At 42.5% G+C, this 16,467-nt stretch overlaps 1 protein-coding gene and 1 pseudogene across 7 annotated transcripts in view; one reads left to right on the forward strand and one right to left on the reverse strand.

Annotated features, from left to right (window-relative positions):
• AMBRA1 (autophagy and beclin 1 regulator 1) overlaps positions 1 to 16,467 on the forward strand; it is a 179,654-nt gene that overhangs the window by 44,759 nt on the left and 118,428 nt on the right. The gene's annotated exons all lie outside the window — the stretch shown is intronic.
• LOC308234819 (N-acylneuraminate-9-phosphatase-like) lies at positions 7,234 to 7,963 on the reverse strand (annotated as a pseudogene). The gene has a single exon. The product of its transcript is annotated as an N-acylneuraminate-9-phosphatase-like (transcript).

The following is a 16,467-nucleotide window of genomic DNA, read 5'->3' on the forward strand; positions in this document are numbered from 1 at the left end:
GGTTAGGAGTGATCAGGCTGGCAGGGGGGCCAGTTAGGGATGATCAGGCAGGCAGGCAGGTGAGCATTTAGGAGCCAGTGGTCCCATATTGTGAGAGGGATGTCCGACTGCCAGTTTCGGCCTGATCCCGGGAATTGGGCCTCAACTGGCAGTCAGACATCCCCCGAGGGGTCCCGGATTGGAGCGGGTGCAGGCTGGGATGAGAGGACCCCCCCCCCCCCAAAGCATGAATTTCGTGCACCGGGCCTCTAGTAAATAGAATAAAGCCTCTTAGTAGCATATTTGCAACAAAGCCCTGCCACCTCTCCAACCATGATGGCATGTTACTGAAACTGTTCAGAAGGAAGAGGCTGAGAAATTTACAGTGAGCAAGGGGTCATAAATAGAAAATTTGAGGTGCCTGTTTTTTCTGCTTACAACATTAATACAAATTCAAGAATCCAAACATTACAGAAATGTGTGATATATAAACTGAATGTCCTCAACAGTGTTAACCACTGTTAACAATTTGTGTTAACGCCAGAATTTTTTCCTTTATTTGTAAAAATGGGATCTATCATACTAAATCTTCTGTCCATCATTTATTTACACATTTCAGTTACTATATTGGACATTTTTCCATGTTGATCTATCTAGATCTGTTATATTAACAATTGTGTAGTGTTTCTACAGTTGGATGCACCATAATTAAACGTGTTCTCTGTTGGTAGGATCTGGGTTGTTTCTGTTTTTTGCTTTCACAAACAATGCTGCAGTACCTTGTGTACTTGTGCAGGTGTTTCTAGAGAGGATGAACTTTTAGAGGCACAGTTGATGGGGCCAAAGAGGATGAATATTGTTAATGATAAATGAAGGTTAATTGTATAGTATTCATTCTTATTCATTTAAGATGTGTAAAGTGCCATTTTCTATTTATTTTAGTGAACGTAATTTTATAGGTATTCATAATTTCATAGATTTGGGACTCCTAATGCTGTGGGGGTTTTTTTCTTTTCCCATAAGATTTTAAGGTTCTCAGCAGTAAATTCTAGCACTGGGTTTTTTTCAGGACTGTGCTCTTCAAGATTGAGAAGGACTTACTTATGTTTTAGTAATTCTGAATATCTGCCACCTGGAGGTGTTTGTGTATTTTTCTTCTCAACAGCCTAATATGAGGGAGATATAACAAGTTGGCTTCATTTATGGCATTCTCTGCTTACTGACTTTGGGCCACATATAGTCTTCTGGGTTTTGTTAAATGATTGGGAGAATCCAGATATCTCTTCCCCCACGATAAGTCAGTAATAGTTAGATATTTGATTTATTTGTCTTCAGGAGTATTTAGAAAACTCATTTCTCTCTTTGGCAATATGAGAGTGAGGATAGGGTAGAATAGAGAGGTATCATTGTGGTTAATCTTTTTCACCTTTACTGCTCATCTGCCCAACCTGAGCCTTTTTGAACTCTGTGTAATCCCTACTTATATCCTCTCTAAGGGTTGGCAAAGTTTTTCTGTGAAGGACAAGATAGTAAATATTTTAGGCTTTGTAGGTTATACAGTCTCTGTTGCAATATTGAACTTTGCCATTGTAGCATGAAAGCAGCCATAGACAATATGTAAATGAATGAGTGTGGCTGTGTTCCAACAAAACTTTTATTTATGGACACATGTTATTTTCCTATAATTTTCACATGTCATGAAATAGTCTACTTTTGACTTTTTTTTAGCGATTTAAAAATATAAAAACCATTCTTAGCTTGTGGGCTGTGCAAAAACAGGCAGCAGGCCAGATCTGGCTGACAGGCAGTGGTTTACCAATCCCTGCTTTATGTGGACGTGATTTGGAAGAGAGTTAGGTGCGATAGTAATAGAAGGTCTGATAATGAGGGCCCAGAAGAACTAGGTTAGGGGGCTCCTTTCCCTCTACTTTGGACAAGATGTTCTAAGTATTGGCCTCACCTGAAAATATTTTTCCATTGATCTTTTAGAGAGAGTGGGAGAGAGAGGGAGAGACAGAGAAAAACATCGATATGAGAGAAAGACATAGATTAGTTGCCTCCTGCATGCGCCCCAACCAGGGCCCAGGCCAGGGAGGAGCCTGCAACCAAAGTACGGTGTGCCCTTGGCTGGAATTGAACCCAGGGCCCTTTGGTCCGCAGGCCTATGCTCTATCCACTGAGCCAAAGTATTAGCTCTTGAAAGACTATTTTAAAAATAATATATTTTATTGATTTTTTTAAAAAATATATTTTATTGATATTTTACAGAGAGGAAGGGAGAGGGATAGAGAGCTAGAAACATCGATGAGAGAGAAACATCGATCAGCTGCCTCCTGCACACCTCCCACTGAGGATGTGCCCGCAACCAAGGTACATGCCCTTGACCGGAATCGAACCCGGGACCTTCAGTCTGCAGGCTGACGCTCTATCCACTGAGCCAAACCGGTTTCGGCTTTATTGATTTTTTTATAGAGAGGAAGGGAGGGGGGAGAGAGTTAGAAAGAAACATTGATGAGAGAGAAACATCAATCAGCCGCCTCCTGCACACCCCCTACTGGGGATGTGCCCCTAACCAAGGTACATGCCCTTGACCGGAATCGAACCTGGGACCGTTGAGTCCGCAGGCTGACGCTCTATCCACTGAGCCAAACCGGTTAGGGCTTGAAAGACTATTTTGATGGTTAAGAGCAGGCATACTAGTAAGTGCATAAAGAGTTTCTTGTTTCCTATATTTGTCTGGGGCAGTGGTCGGCAAACTCATTAGTCAACAGAGCGGCAAGCAGCGGCTCGCAAGCCGCATGTGGCTTGCGAGCTGCAGTTTGCTGACCACTGGTCTGGGGAATTGTTTGTAAGCTGGGGAGAATGTGCACCTCTAGGTCCTCCAGGGCAGTATGCCTGACAGGCAGCCCTTCCCCAACTTCAGGTCAAATTAGTGCCTGTTAGGCTGATCTAAATTATCCCCCATCATCCCTCTCTTTGAAGCAAAATGGTGTAGAACAGGCTGTGTGCTCTGTATATGCACTGAGAACTGGAAAAGATGTAATCACTTCTGTCAGCTCAGAGTGTTGGAGTGCTACAGGGAAAACAGTGGGATCCATATGTGTGCTGCAAATACATTGGGAGTAGTTTCCCATGTACTCATTCTTCCCCTTCAGATCTCCCTCTCTACTGTATTTATTTATAGTGCTCTAAAGGGTGCGTTGGAGGTTTTGCTAAGACAATAACATCAGGTGTATGGAGTTTTGTTTTCATAATATATTTTGCTTATTGTAATTAGTCCCAGCTCAGTAGAGCTGTGCAGGTAACTTCCCTTCATCCTCTTGGGTTTGTTATATCTTTATGGGTAGAGGGAGAATCCAGTACATCCTTCTTGGGAGTAGTATTCCTGAAAACGTTTCCATGTGCACAAATTTGGCTTTGGTGTGTGGGCCTGTTACGTTAGCCCAGAGAGTGCAAAACAACCTTCAGGTATGTTTGTTTGGCCCTCATAAGGTTTCTGAAATTTCAGTTTTTCTCCACACAAATACAGATTTCTGGATTCTATTGGAAAACATGGAAGGATCTGGCTTGCACTCCCTGAAATAACAATAAGCAGGAGTTGAGTAGTTATCCCTTTATTCAAGGCCTGGACTTTTTTTGTAACTTAGCCTGCACGGGGCTGACTTTACTTAATTCCAATTTTATGTTGGTTACCATTCCATTAGTTCAAGCAAAAAGTGTTGATGTTTATGTGTAAGCAAGAATCTCCTGGATGCCCTATCATTTGGCTCCACCAGGGGGAGGCACTGGACATTGCAATACCCTCTCCTGTACCCATTGCATCCTGCCCAATTCATCCGCAAGGGGCTGTCCTCCTGCTGGAGGCTGACATGCTGACAGCCCCCTCAACGGAGAAGCTGCCTGACTTTTTAATAGCAACAATTAATAAACTCCTCCTCTGTTTCCAAAGAGGGAAAGTGGAGGTGCCAAGCTCTTTGCTGGCTAGGGTGCACTTTAGTGAGCAGATCTCTGTTATGTCAGAGATTAACCATCCTTTAATAATGAACTATGTGAAATAAAATATTAGAGAAGAATGCTTGCATCTCTCCCTGTGAGAAGAATGTCTTGGACAGAGGGGTGGGTTCCAGTGAAAAGGATGCTTGATTTGAGTGTCACCTGCTAGAAAATGAAGTCAATTTAGAGCAGGAGTAGGAAATTGTTATGATAAAGGAATAAAAGACTGAAAGTATGGCCTTGTTATAGAAAGAGAATTGCAGCTTGTTAATAACATTGTGCCCCTTTCCTTTGCTACATCAGAGGGTTTGAGTGTCAAACGTTTTGTCTCTTTTACTTTTTCCTCCCCTACACATGTCCATATACATTTCTCAGTTTTCCTCTATCTCCCTGCTATCACCTTGGATCATTTCGCCTCAGCAAAATAGCTTATATTTATTTTCTTTGTTCTGATGGCAAATAAAACCCATTTGCATTTTTTTCTTTTCCTTTTGTTTTTCCTTTTTAATTTTAAGGAATATTATTCTTTTTAAAAATACATATTTTATTGATTTTTTTATAGAGAGGAAGGGAGAGGGATAGGGAGTTAGAAACATCGATGAGGGAGAAACATCGATCAGCTGCCTCCTGCACACCTCCTACTGGGGATGTGCCTGCAACCACGGTACATGCCCTTGACTGGAATGGAACCTAGGACCTTTCAGTCCGCAGGCCGATGCTCTATCCACTGAGCCACACCAGCTAGGGCTTAAGGAATATTATTCTAAAGCAAAAACATTAATAAAACCATACATCTATTCCAAGGTTTCTCAATATCTTCTGTAACATTCCATTCAGAAGTTAGAAAACCACAAAGTCCTTCCCTGAGGACAGGTGTAGATGGAAAGTAATATTGCATTACTATACTGTACAGAATACAAACTGTGAAGACAGAGAAACACAATTATTTAACTTCCCATTCCCCAGGTCACTTTTGTTGAAGAACTTCTCACTTAACATCCTAGGAACTATGTTGTTGAGATCTGCCACTGTGATCTACGAGTGATAAGCCTTTTCCAGTTAGGGCAATGATGTGATGCTGCCTTCATGTATCTGTGGGATAGCTTAAAGGACAAACCCTCAGTATCACAGATCATCTATTAGAGAAATTGTGCACATAATTTTTTTTTTTAAACATATTTTATTGATATTTCACAGAGAGGAAGGGAGAGAGATAGAGAGCCGGAAACATCGATGAGAGAGAAACATCGATCAGCTGCCTCCTGCACACCTCCCACCGGGGATGTGCCCGCAACCAAGGTACATGCCCTTGACCGGAATCGAACCCGGGACCTTTCAGTCCGCAGGCCGACGCTCTATCCACTGAGCCAAACCGGTTTCGGCCATAATTTTTTTTTTTATCGAGATCCTCCAACTTAACAATTTTTAAGTAGCTAAAATATTATTGAGGTCACATGTGTACCATACCTGGAACTACACACAAACATACTCTGTTCACAAATGTTTAGCTTTATAGCAGCCTTGGGACAGTCAATGGCACAGTTACATTTTTAAAAATCAAGAGAAGTAAACACAACAGGGCTTTTGTACAATGGCAGAAAATTCTGTTCCTGGCAGTAGTCAGGAAACAATTGGCTAAAGAAATAGGTTCATGGAGAGGCATAATCTAGAATCTAAGTAACAGAATAATAGGATACTTGAAAAAGTCATACAAATCCTAACAGAGTCTATTATTTTACTTTGATAGTTTTTTATTCAAAAGTTTTTTTAAAAAACACCCTACCAAAAAACAACCCAAGTTATTATTTCTTGTTTCCTTAATTAAATATTTTACTCTAAAATTGGTGAAATCATGAGACTATCCAGAGAAATTTTTCTAATCACAAGATTCTTTGCAATGGAGTAATTAATTAGTAAGTTCAAAGTGAACCCTGAATTGGATACAGAAATTTGTGAAGCAATAATATATTTCCCCAAATCTGAAGAACAGGAGATTTAAGGCAGATGGTAACATCAAGAAGAACCAGTCAAATATTTAAATGGCACCCTGAAAATGGTTCATAGCAAAACCTAATTTTCTATTAGCTTTCATCATATGGGTGAAACTATTCAGTCAGAGAATAGATGGAGGTAGGGGTAGAGGTGCCTGGTTAGGCTGTATCAAGTCAGTTCCACTCTGATGTATCTACAAAAGGAAAATGACTTTTTGTGGCTTATCTTCATCAAGGCAGTCTAGTCCCCTCAACTCCATTGTGTGCCTGGGAAAAGATAGTAAAAATACTTCCGTAAGAGGGAAAGACTAACAGGAAACTACAAGCTCACTCTGGAGAGATGTGGTAATGTCTTGGAAAAGAAGTACGACATGCTGATTTTAACAGATATATTTTTTTTTTTTCTGGAGGAATTTATTTGTCATGTTTACACCATGGGAAAATTGGAGGCCCTCTCCCCCCAAAGATAATGCAGGAAAATTAAATTCATGAAAGAAAGTATACATTTAAAGTAGGCAAAAAGTGGTATATATATTTTCAAAAATATACAAAATAATCTCATTATGAAATGCCTTGATTTGCATGTGACATAGTACATATTTCATATTAACCAGATCCAGTTGCTCTGGTAAACTTCTATTATATATATTTTAAAATGTCTATTTTTTTAAAATAATCTTATTTTTAAGCCAGTTCATAAAACCTGTATTTGTGCACCCATGAATAAATGATCCTGCTTGGTATCTTCTTGTATTCAAGATGCTAAAAGATTAATAAAACTAATTTTTAAACTTCAAGTTACAGATAATATATATATATATCTATCTATATTTTTTTAAATATATTTTATTGATTTTTTACAGAGAGGAAGGGAGAGGGATAGAGAGCTAGAAACATCGATGAGAGAGAAACATCGACCAGCTGCCTCCTGCATACCTCCCACTGGGGATGTGCCCGCAACCAAGGTACATGCCCTTGACCAGAATCGAACCTGGGACCCTTCAGTCCGCAGGCCGACGCTCTATCCACTGAGCCAAACCGGTTTCGGCCAGATAATATATTTTTAATAACAAATAATACATTCAAGTTTTCTCAATCACACTACTAAAAGTAACATTAATTTATTCTAGATTTCCAGATATAAATACCAGTCAATTGTTTGTTGGCTATTAAATCATAAGTAAATTATTCTGGGTCATAGTATATGGAATGCCTTAACTTTTCTTAGTTCAAATCCTGTAAAGTACATAACCCTGCCCTTTTATTTGCTTTAAGCTGACATACTGACTTTGCAGTCTGTATTTTGTAAGAGAGCAGAAAACTGTAGCTCAGAAGAAACCATGTAATGTGGCATGGGCGATGACTTCAGTGGCACTATTCCATCTTTATTTGTCCAGACTGTTGCTTTCAGCTCTGCATTGAGGCCTCCTTCTGTATCAATTTCTAGTGTGTCACCAACCATCACACAGTCCCAGGCTATACTCCAAGGAGATAACAGCAGTAATAAAATATGGAAGGGCTGGTTTCTCTTCTTTCTGTTCTCCACCCACAATAGTAGCATCAAAACAGGACTGACAGGCACAGACTTCTATCTTCTTCCTTTGGGTCTGTCTGTCTCCATTTGTTAATAAAAGGCAGACTTTCTTTCGAAGTTCAGTGAGCATGGCTTAGACATCTTCTGCTAGAGTCATATTCTGTAAGTGTGTAGATTTCCACAGAAAATAATATTCTTTAGCCAATTTCCTATTGGCTACACCACCCTTTGTTTCTTGAATTGCTTCTTCCCAGTAGTGAAGTCTTCAGGTCAGTAATGCATGTATTGTGAAGATGGAAACATTCCTTGCTGAGTTTAACTTGAACTTTGTCATAAATGATTTCAGCCTCTTTTTTTGTAATGGTATTTTGATTGTAAGGGCTTTACTACCTTTTCTACTTGCTGGGGCCATGTTAATGAGCTTGTTGTCCAGGTCAAAGAAAACAGGCTGCATGCCTAGCCCCATCCCGACAGCTTGCCCGACAGCCGCGCATGCATAAGGCAGGTCCATGGACTACATTATTTTTTGTGTGTGTAATTTAAAAACAAAACAAATTTACCCTCTTAACAATTTTTAAATGTACAGTATTATTAAGTATATACATATAGTTGTACAACAGATCTCTAGAACTTTTGCTTTTTGCATTAGTGAAACACTGTATTCATTGAACAATTCGTTTTCCTGCCCCTGTCCCCTGGCAACCACCATTCTGTTTTCTTTTTCTATGAGTTTGATTACTTTAGATACTTCGTATAAGTGGAATCGTGCCCATGTCTTTTTGTGATTGGCTTATTTCACTTAGTATAATGTTCTCAAGGTTCATGAACTATGTTGTATCATATGACAGGATTTTCTTTCTTTTTTTTTTTTTTTTTTTGAGAGTGGAAGGGAGAGGGAGAGACAGAGAGAGAGAGAGAAACATCAATGTGAGAGAGACACATTGATTGGTTGCCTCCCACATGTACCTAGCCTGCAACCTAGGTATGTGCCCTTGACTGGAATTGAACCCGGGACCCTTCAGTCCGCAGACAGACGCTCTATCCACTGAGCCAAACCAGCTAGGACTATACCACGTTTTCTTTATTCATTCATCTGGCTCTGTTGTGTAACCTCGGGCAGGTTAAGTAGCCTCTCTAAACCTCAACTTCCTCAATTGTAAAATTGTGTATTTGGACTGTCCCAGTTGCTCGGTTGGTTGGAGCATCATCTCATGTACCAAAAGGGCTGCAGGTTCGATTCCCAGGTGGGGTATATACCTGGGTTGTGGGTTCGATCCCTGGTCTGGGTGCATATCGGGGAGTTGAAGGGGCACAGCCCATCAGTGTTTCTCTCTCACTTTTGTGATTCTCTCTCTCTCTCTCCTTCATCTCCCCCCCCCCCCCGCCCCCGTAAAGTCAATAAACATATACTTGGGTGAGGATTTTTTTAAAAGTGTGTGTGAGGATTAAATAAGTTAAACCAGTGGTTGCCTACCTTTCGGACCTCACAGACCACCAGTGGTCCACGGACCACTTGTTGGCGACCACCAAGAAATGCATTCTCTTTTTCCATTATTACTTTGCTCCAAAAAAATAATAATAATAATAATAATAAAATAAAACAAAAACAGAAAATCTCTTATTTTGCCATGACATATTCCCTGCAGGTTATTTTCTTTCTTAGTATCATTTTTTGGATGTCAGTCTCCATGGGGTATCTGAAATCTCACCATTTAAAATTGGAGTAAACTGAGTACATAAGAATATGAGGTGCCTTGTAAAGGGAGGATAACAAATGGCTATTGAGGTAGGGCTGGTACAGGTTACTTCCATTAGTCACTTACTGCAGACACACTAAGGTTCTATTTTAGAAAGTTGAATAACACAAAAGTAGTTTGATCTATAACAAGGGAATGGGATATTATCTTCATTTTTCCTGCACTCCTTTGTAGTGAGTGATTTGTGCAAAAAAACTGGTCTTACATTGTGATAAGGAAGGGAGCACAGATAGCTTTAATTTCCCAAATTCTAGTGCTACCTTCTGCATGCAGGGCAGAAGTGTTTCAGAAAGATGGAGAGCCTGATTGGGATGGAGAGGAAAGAGTAGCAAGTCTTTCTAAATTCACATTTACCCTCCTGACCAATACCAAGATCTCATGCTTTGGACCGACAACTGTGAGCAAGTTTGCACTGAGTTTTATTGTTCAAGGTCTGTTTCCAAATGTCTTGTTTGATGTTTTGCTTTGGTGGCCAAGATTCTTTTGAGTACAGCTGTGATTACTTTAGGCTTGTAAGCTAACTTCATGGACTTAGTTTCACTGTTGTGACCAGCTCGAAAGTTCTACAAGAACAGGAACTATTTCCTTTATCTGTTGATGTATAACAAACCACACAACAAAACTTAGTGACTTAAAAAAAAGTTTATTATCTTTCATTGTTCTTTGGGTAGACTGGGCTCCGTTGGGAAGTTCTGTTGGTCTTGCTTGGGGTCTGTCTTAGAGTCATTTGGAAGTTCAGTTGGGACAATGAAGCCTTTTTCCCTCTTAATGTCTCAAGGCTTCCTTTCTTCATGTGGCCTCTCCAGCAGACTTTTAAACAATCCTCATCTGTTTCCATTGCTCTTTAGAGAGAGTGGAAGGAAGGAAGGGAGAGAGAGAAAGAAACACATCAATGTGAGACACATCGATTGGTTACTTCCTGCATGTGCCCCTACCAAGGCCTGGGATCGAACCTCCATCCCAAGTACGTGCCCTTGATTGGAAATTGAACCTGCAACCCTTCAGTCCACAGGCTGAAGTAATCACAGCTGTACTCAAAGGAACCTTGGCCACCAAAGCAAAACATCAAACAAGACTTTAACCACTGGGCAAAACTGGTTAGGGCTTTGAGGACTTTTTACACAGGTATCCATTCAGCAGGCATCCAGATCTCTGAGATTATAACCATTAGTGCTAGTGAAAAGAACTTAATTTACTTTCTAATTATAGTAGAGGGGGGAAATGAATAAATATTTAGCATGCTGGGAATTAAATGGCTTCCAGGCTCCACAGAGTTAATCTTCTGGGTGGTATTGATTGACATGCTGGAGGATGTTAATGTGTGATTCTTTTGGGATATGATTCTTTGGGGAATGGGGGAGGAGAGTGGAAATTGCAGTTTCACTACTAATTGTACTTTAGGTGTCATTTATGACAATTTCATGTTGTCTAGACAGAGGGAAATGGTGGAGAAATTATTTCATGTCTGGAGTCAAATGCTGAGTCCAAATGGAATCAAGAAGGTTGCTGAAGTCAGGAACAGGCTGAAAGGGCAAGTAAACCCCCAGAGGTGAAGTAGTGAAAATCAGATGTCACTAAGAGAAGCAGTTCAGAATGAACCCAGGGTATAAGAAAAGTGGGTATACTCTGAGTTTGGTTTTAGCTCAAGGGCTAATAATGGGTTGTTTGGGGGTCTCAGCTGGAGTCTATTTCTGTAGATTCCAGAAACCTCATTACTTAAACAGACATGAGCCAGGAAGGCTGCTTCTTTGTCTGTCCTATACAATAAAAGCCCATTATGCAAATTGTCCCCTTGGGCGGTCATTTGACTGGGAGACTGGGAGTTCGACAGTTCAACTTACCGCTATGACGTGCGCTGACCACCAGGGGGCAGTACGGAACATGGCGGACATTGCCGATGCGGTGCTGGCAGCGGGCGGCAGTGGAGGTGCTGCTAGCCCTGAGAGTGGGGCCATGGCGGGATGGTGGAGCAGGGGGCCCAGGTGCTGCCCAGGGCCCAGAGGTCTGCTGACCTGCCCTTCCATGCCAGACGCTCATGCTTTGATCGCAGGCCAGGCCTAGGGACTGCACCCATGCAGTAATTCGTGCACTGAGCCTCTAGTGGTTAATACTAGTAAATGCCACAGCCCACTGCATTGCTTTTTTTTTTTTTTTTAATTTTATTCAGATTATTACAATTGTTTCTCCTTTTCCCCCCCATAGCTCCCCTCCACCCGGTTCCCACCCCACCTTCTGCCCTTACCTCCCCCGCACTGTCCTCATCCATAGGTGTATGATTTTTGTCCAGTCTCTTCCTGAACCCCCCCATACCCCTTTTCCCCTGAGAATTATCAGTCCACTCCCTTTCTATGCCCCTGATTCTATTATATTCACCAGATTATTCTGTTCCTCAGGTTTTTAATTCACTTGGTTTTTAGGTTCACTTGTTGATAGATATGTATTTGTTGTTCATAATTTTTATCTTTACTTTTTTCTTCTTCCTCTTCTTTAAGAATACCTTTCAGCATTTCATATAATACTGGTTTGGCGGTGATGAACTCCCTTAGCTTTTTCTTATCTGTGAAGCTCTTTATCTGCCCTTCAATTCTGAATGATAGCTTTGCTGGGTAGAGTAATCTTGGTTGTAGGTTCTTGCTATTCATCACTTTGAAAATTTCTTGCCACTTCTGTCTGGCCTGCATAGTTTCTGTTGAGAAATCAGCTGACAATCGTATGGGTGCTCCCTTGTAGGTAATTAACTTTTTCTCTTGCTGCTTTTAAGATTCTCTCTTTGTCTTTTGCTCTTGGCATTTTAATTATGATGTGTCTTGGTGTGGTCCTCTTTGGATTCCTTTTGTTTGGGGTTCTGTGGGCTTCCTGGACTTGTAAGTCTATTTCTTTCACCAGGTGGGGGAAGTTTTCAGTCATTATTTCTTCAAATAGGTTTTCAGTATCTTGCTCTCTCTCTTCTTCTGGCACCCCCATAATTCTGATGTTGGTACATTTGAAGTTGTCCCAGAGGCTTCTTACACTATCTTCAACTTTTTGGATTTTTTTTTATTTTTGCTTTTTCGGTTGAGTGTTTTTTGCTTCTTTGTATTTCAATTCTTTGATTTGATTCTTGTGTTCCTCTAGTCTGTTGTTGGGTCTCTGTATAATATTTTTTATTTCAGTCAGTGTATGTTTAATTTCTAGTTGGTCCTTTTTCATATCTTCGAGGGTCTCGTTATATTTATCGGCCTTTTCTAGGATATTCTTGAAAAGCCTTATAACCATGGTTTTGAATTCTATATCCAGTCGTTTGTTTTCCTCCATTTCTTTCGTTTGTGATCTGTTTCTTTGACGCCGCATTTTCACTGCTTCCCTGAGTTGGTAGGGTAGATTTGTGTGCTAGGTTTCCTATATGGCCCAGTGGATCGGCCTCCCCAGTTAACCTGAGGTGGATACTCTTGGTGCACCCCTTTGTGGACTGTGTGTACAGCCTTGTTGTAGTTAAGTCTTGATTGTTGTTGGTATCACTGGGAGGAATTGACCTCCAGGCCAGTTGGCTGTAAGGATCAGCTGTGTCTACGCTGGAAGAAGTTCGGTGCTGGAGACAGCCTTATAGGATTAGACTTGCCTAATTGCAATAGCCTCTGTGCTCAGCTTGGATGGGGTGGAGTTTCAGGGCGGAGCAGACAGTCTTGGCTTCCAGTCAGCCTTGCCCTTGCGCGTGTGCGCCTCCAGACCTCTGCCTTCCCCGGCTCCCAAGTCTCCACCCGAGAGTCCAGATTCCCCCCACAAGAGCGTGGGTCCCCAGGGGCTTGCCTGGAACGTGGGTTCAGTGCAGTCAGAACTGGGGTTCAGTGCAATCAGGAGCTTCCGACTCCCTTCTGCTAGGGAAAGCCTGTGGCAACCTCCGCAGCCTTTGTGCACATTGGCGCGCGCACCTCCAGACCCCTGCCTGCCGGGGCTCCCCCGGGTCTCCGAGTCTCCGGGTGCCTTTCTCTCTACCTGACAGTCCAGACTCCCCCTGTATGAGCCTGGGTCCATGGGGTTTCGCCCGGGACTGGGGTTCAGTGCAGTCAGAACTGGGGTTCAGTGCTGTTGGGGGCTTTCTTCCCCCTTCCGCCAGAGAAAGTCAGCCAGGCTCTCAGCCGCCCTTCCTCTCTGCGCGCACAAAGACCCTTTGCCATACCTCCAATTCTCTGTGAGCTTTTCTCTTTCCTTCTAGTTGTAGAATTTCCACTCAGCCAGCTTTCCTGTGGTTCTAGATGGTGTCCGTTTTGTCTTTTAGTTGTAGTTTTTTGTTTTTGTTTTTTTAATATATTTTATTGATATTTTACAGAGAGGAAGGGAGAGGGATAGAGAGCTAGAAACATTGATGAGAGAGAAACATCGATCAGCTGCCTCTTGCACATCTCCTACTGGGGATGTGCCCACAACCAAGGTACATGCCCTTGACCGGAATCGAACCCGGGACCTTTCAGTCCACAGGTTGACGCTCTATCCACTGAGCCAAACCGGTTTCGGCTTAGTTGTGGTTTTGAAATTGTTGTGCGAGGCAGCAGTTTAGGTGCTTACCTATGCCGCCATCTTGGTTTCTCCTGCATTGCTTTTTTCTCATTCTTGTAAGGCTTCATTGACTTAACTCTTTGCCTACCTGATGTTGGCTTTAAAGTTTTGCTTCATATTATATAGTGTTTGCAATATACCAGGGTCAGAAGCCTGTCACTTAAGAGCAAATGTCCTTGGTTGAGGGTTTTTTCAATTTTAGGTCAGGAACATGAATGTGAAAAATAATCTTAAGAGGGAATGTACAGGTTTGCTGTTACTGAACAACAAATGATTCTACCAATGTAGTCTTATTGAATTAGTGGGCCTAGAGGTAGACTGTTTTGGAATGTCTATTCTGAACAAAATTACCTGAGAATTCAGGATTATTGATTCTGTAAATCTCTTCTTGATTGGGAGGGGGCAGTCAATCAGGATTCACTGCCTCTTAATTAAAGTCTAAGCCTGTACATCACAGCTGCTGTTTGTGGGGGGGATGTGTGCATGTGAGTATCAGAAATACCTGTGGAACTTGTCATTGATATACTTACTCAATCTTTAGTGAAAAGCCTCTGATCTAAATTCCTAGTTGAAAAAAAAGTCTGTGGTCAGTGAGCAGACCACCCAATTCTCCCAGAGAAAATGGATTTGGAGGCAAAGTAAACATATCTATATAGATGACCTTGGACATTTGAGTTCATATGCTGACAAAAGCGAATTTTTTTATTATAGAATGAAGTTTCATATCTATAGTGCAATGTGTTGAGGATATAAAAGAGCTAAGTATACTACCAACCAATCATTTTACAGTTGATGAAAATAACTACCCACCAAACAGCAGAAGGTCAGATGTTCTCAGAAGGATCTGGCTGGCTTTTCAGACAAGATTTTTGTATAGCTAGATACACATTTGCACACTGCATAAGAATTCTCTTTTCAGCTGCTTCCCTTTTGGTATGTGATTATGTTGTGCTCTAATGTTTTACCATCTATTGCTCATTACACAGAGGGATACATTAATGTTTTGTAAAGATACTTTAAAGCAAGCATGTCAAACTTGCCGGCGGCCGCTAGTTTGACATGCTTGCTTTAAAGCTTTTCTGGTGTAGCACATTGTTTGTGCTTGATGATAGTAAAATAAGGCCGATCCACTCAGTGTGGGTTGTGAGTTCTTTCTGTAGTATATCTGGCTTTTTCCTGAGGATATTAGCCTTTTAGGAGTGCCACCTTGCCTTGGTCTACCTCACAGCAAGGGGCAGGGATTGCCTGCCAGGCTCTGCTGGCAACTGCACCATGTGCTTACAAGTACACCCCATAGAAACTGGGGGGCCCTGCAGCGATCAGATGAGTACCTATCGTTGGATAACTTAAGTGATAATTGCCAGTGTGTGAAATGGGGAGGTTCTGATGCCTCCGCTTTAAAGCAGAGATGTCAATTTGAAAATCATAATAGAGGTGTCGTTTCAGAACACACAATTATTTTTTACAAAGAATTAGGGCTTGTCATTTCCCAGCCCAGGCATGCACCAAGGCAGAGATCTGGAGCTTTTAGAGCAGGATTCAGAAGTGAAGAAGGCAAGAGTGCATCCTGGTTTCTGTGGCCTCCTGCTCCTTCGTCCCCCTGAAAACATTGCCCTCTTTCTCTTGTGGGGTCTCTTTTGGCAATACACTGTCCAGGAGTATCAGTGGTAGTTTCCCAGGCAAGTAGCCAGCCTCTGACTTTATGATTTAACTAGAGGCCTGGTGCACGAATTCGTGCATGGTTGGGGTCCGGCCAGCTTGCCCCTATTGGGGCCAATTGGGTGGGCCGGCTGAGGGTGGGGAGGGTGGGAGGTTGGCTGGCCAGCCCTGCCCCTGATCGGTGTGGGGGTGGGCTGATTTGTGGCAGGGCCGGCCTGGGGAGGGGCTGTGGGCAGTTGGCCGCCCAGCCCCACCCCCTAGTCAAACTCCAGGTTGAGGGGACAATTTGCATATTAGCCTTTTATTATATAGGACTAGAGGCCCGGTGCATGAAATTCATGTACGGGGGCGGCGGGGGAAGGAGAGGCTCAGCCCAGCCTGTGCCCTCTTACAGTCCAGGACTCCCCGGGGATTGGGCCTAAGCTGGAATTCAGACATTCCTCTCGCAGTTCAGGACCCCTTGCTCCTTACTGCCCGCCTGCCTTGGAGGCGGGAGAAGCTCCTGCCACCTCCACTGTGCTTGCCAGCCACGAGTCCGGCTTCTGGCTGAGCAGGGGCAACAGTGGGGGTGGGGCGGGGAGTGTGGCTCAACCAGAAGCCGGGCTTGCTGCTCCTGGGACCAGGACCCTGGAACTGAGCCTATCAGGGGAAGGCGCTGCCCCCATCACCCCACTGCTGCTGCCACTGTGGGCCGCCATGGCTGCCTGCCCTCGCTCGGCTTTCGCAGCCACCGTGGCTTTGTCCTGAAGGAGTTCCGGACATCTAGGTCTATCCAGTCTAATTAGCATATTACCCTTTTATTAGTATAGATAGGATAAGCCACCCAGGGACCAGGCTGTGCTGCGTTTATCAGGACAACTATGTCAACACTTTAACCTTAAATGACCAAAGGGATGAAGGATGATATAAATAATTTCTGAAAATTATTTGTTCCTTCAGGAATTTCAGTGTGAGTTTTTGGACATCTAGCAACCTATGAAAGTCACAGGGTAATTGATGTCTGCTTATTCTTCCAAATCTA

The sequence above is a fragment of the Plecotus auritus genome, assembly GCF_963455305.1.
Source record: "Plecotus auritus genome assembly, chromosome: 9".
NCBI lineage: Eukaryota > Metazoa > Chordata > Mammalia > Chiroptera > Vespertilionidae > Plecotus > Plecotus auritus.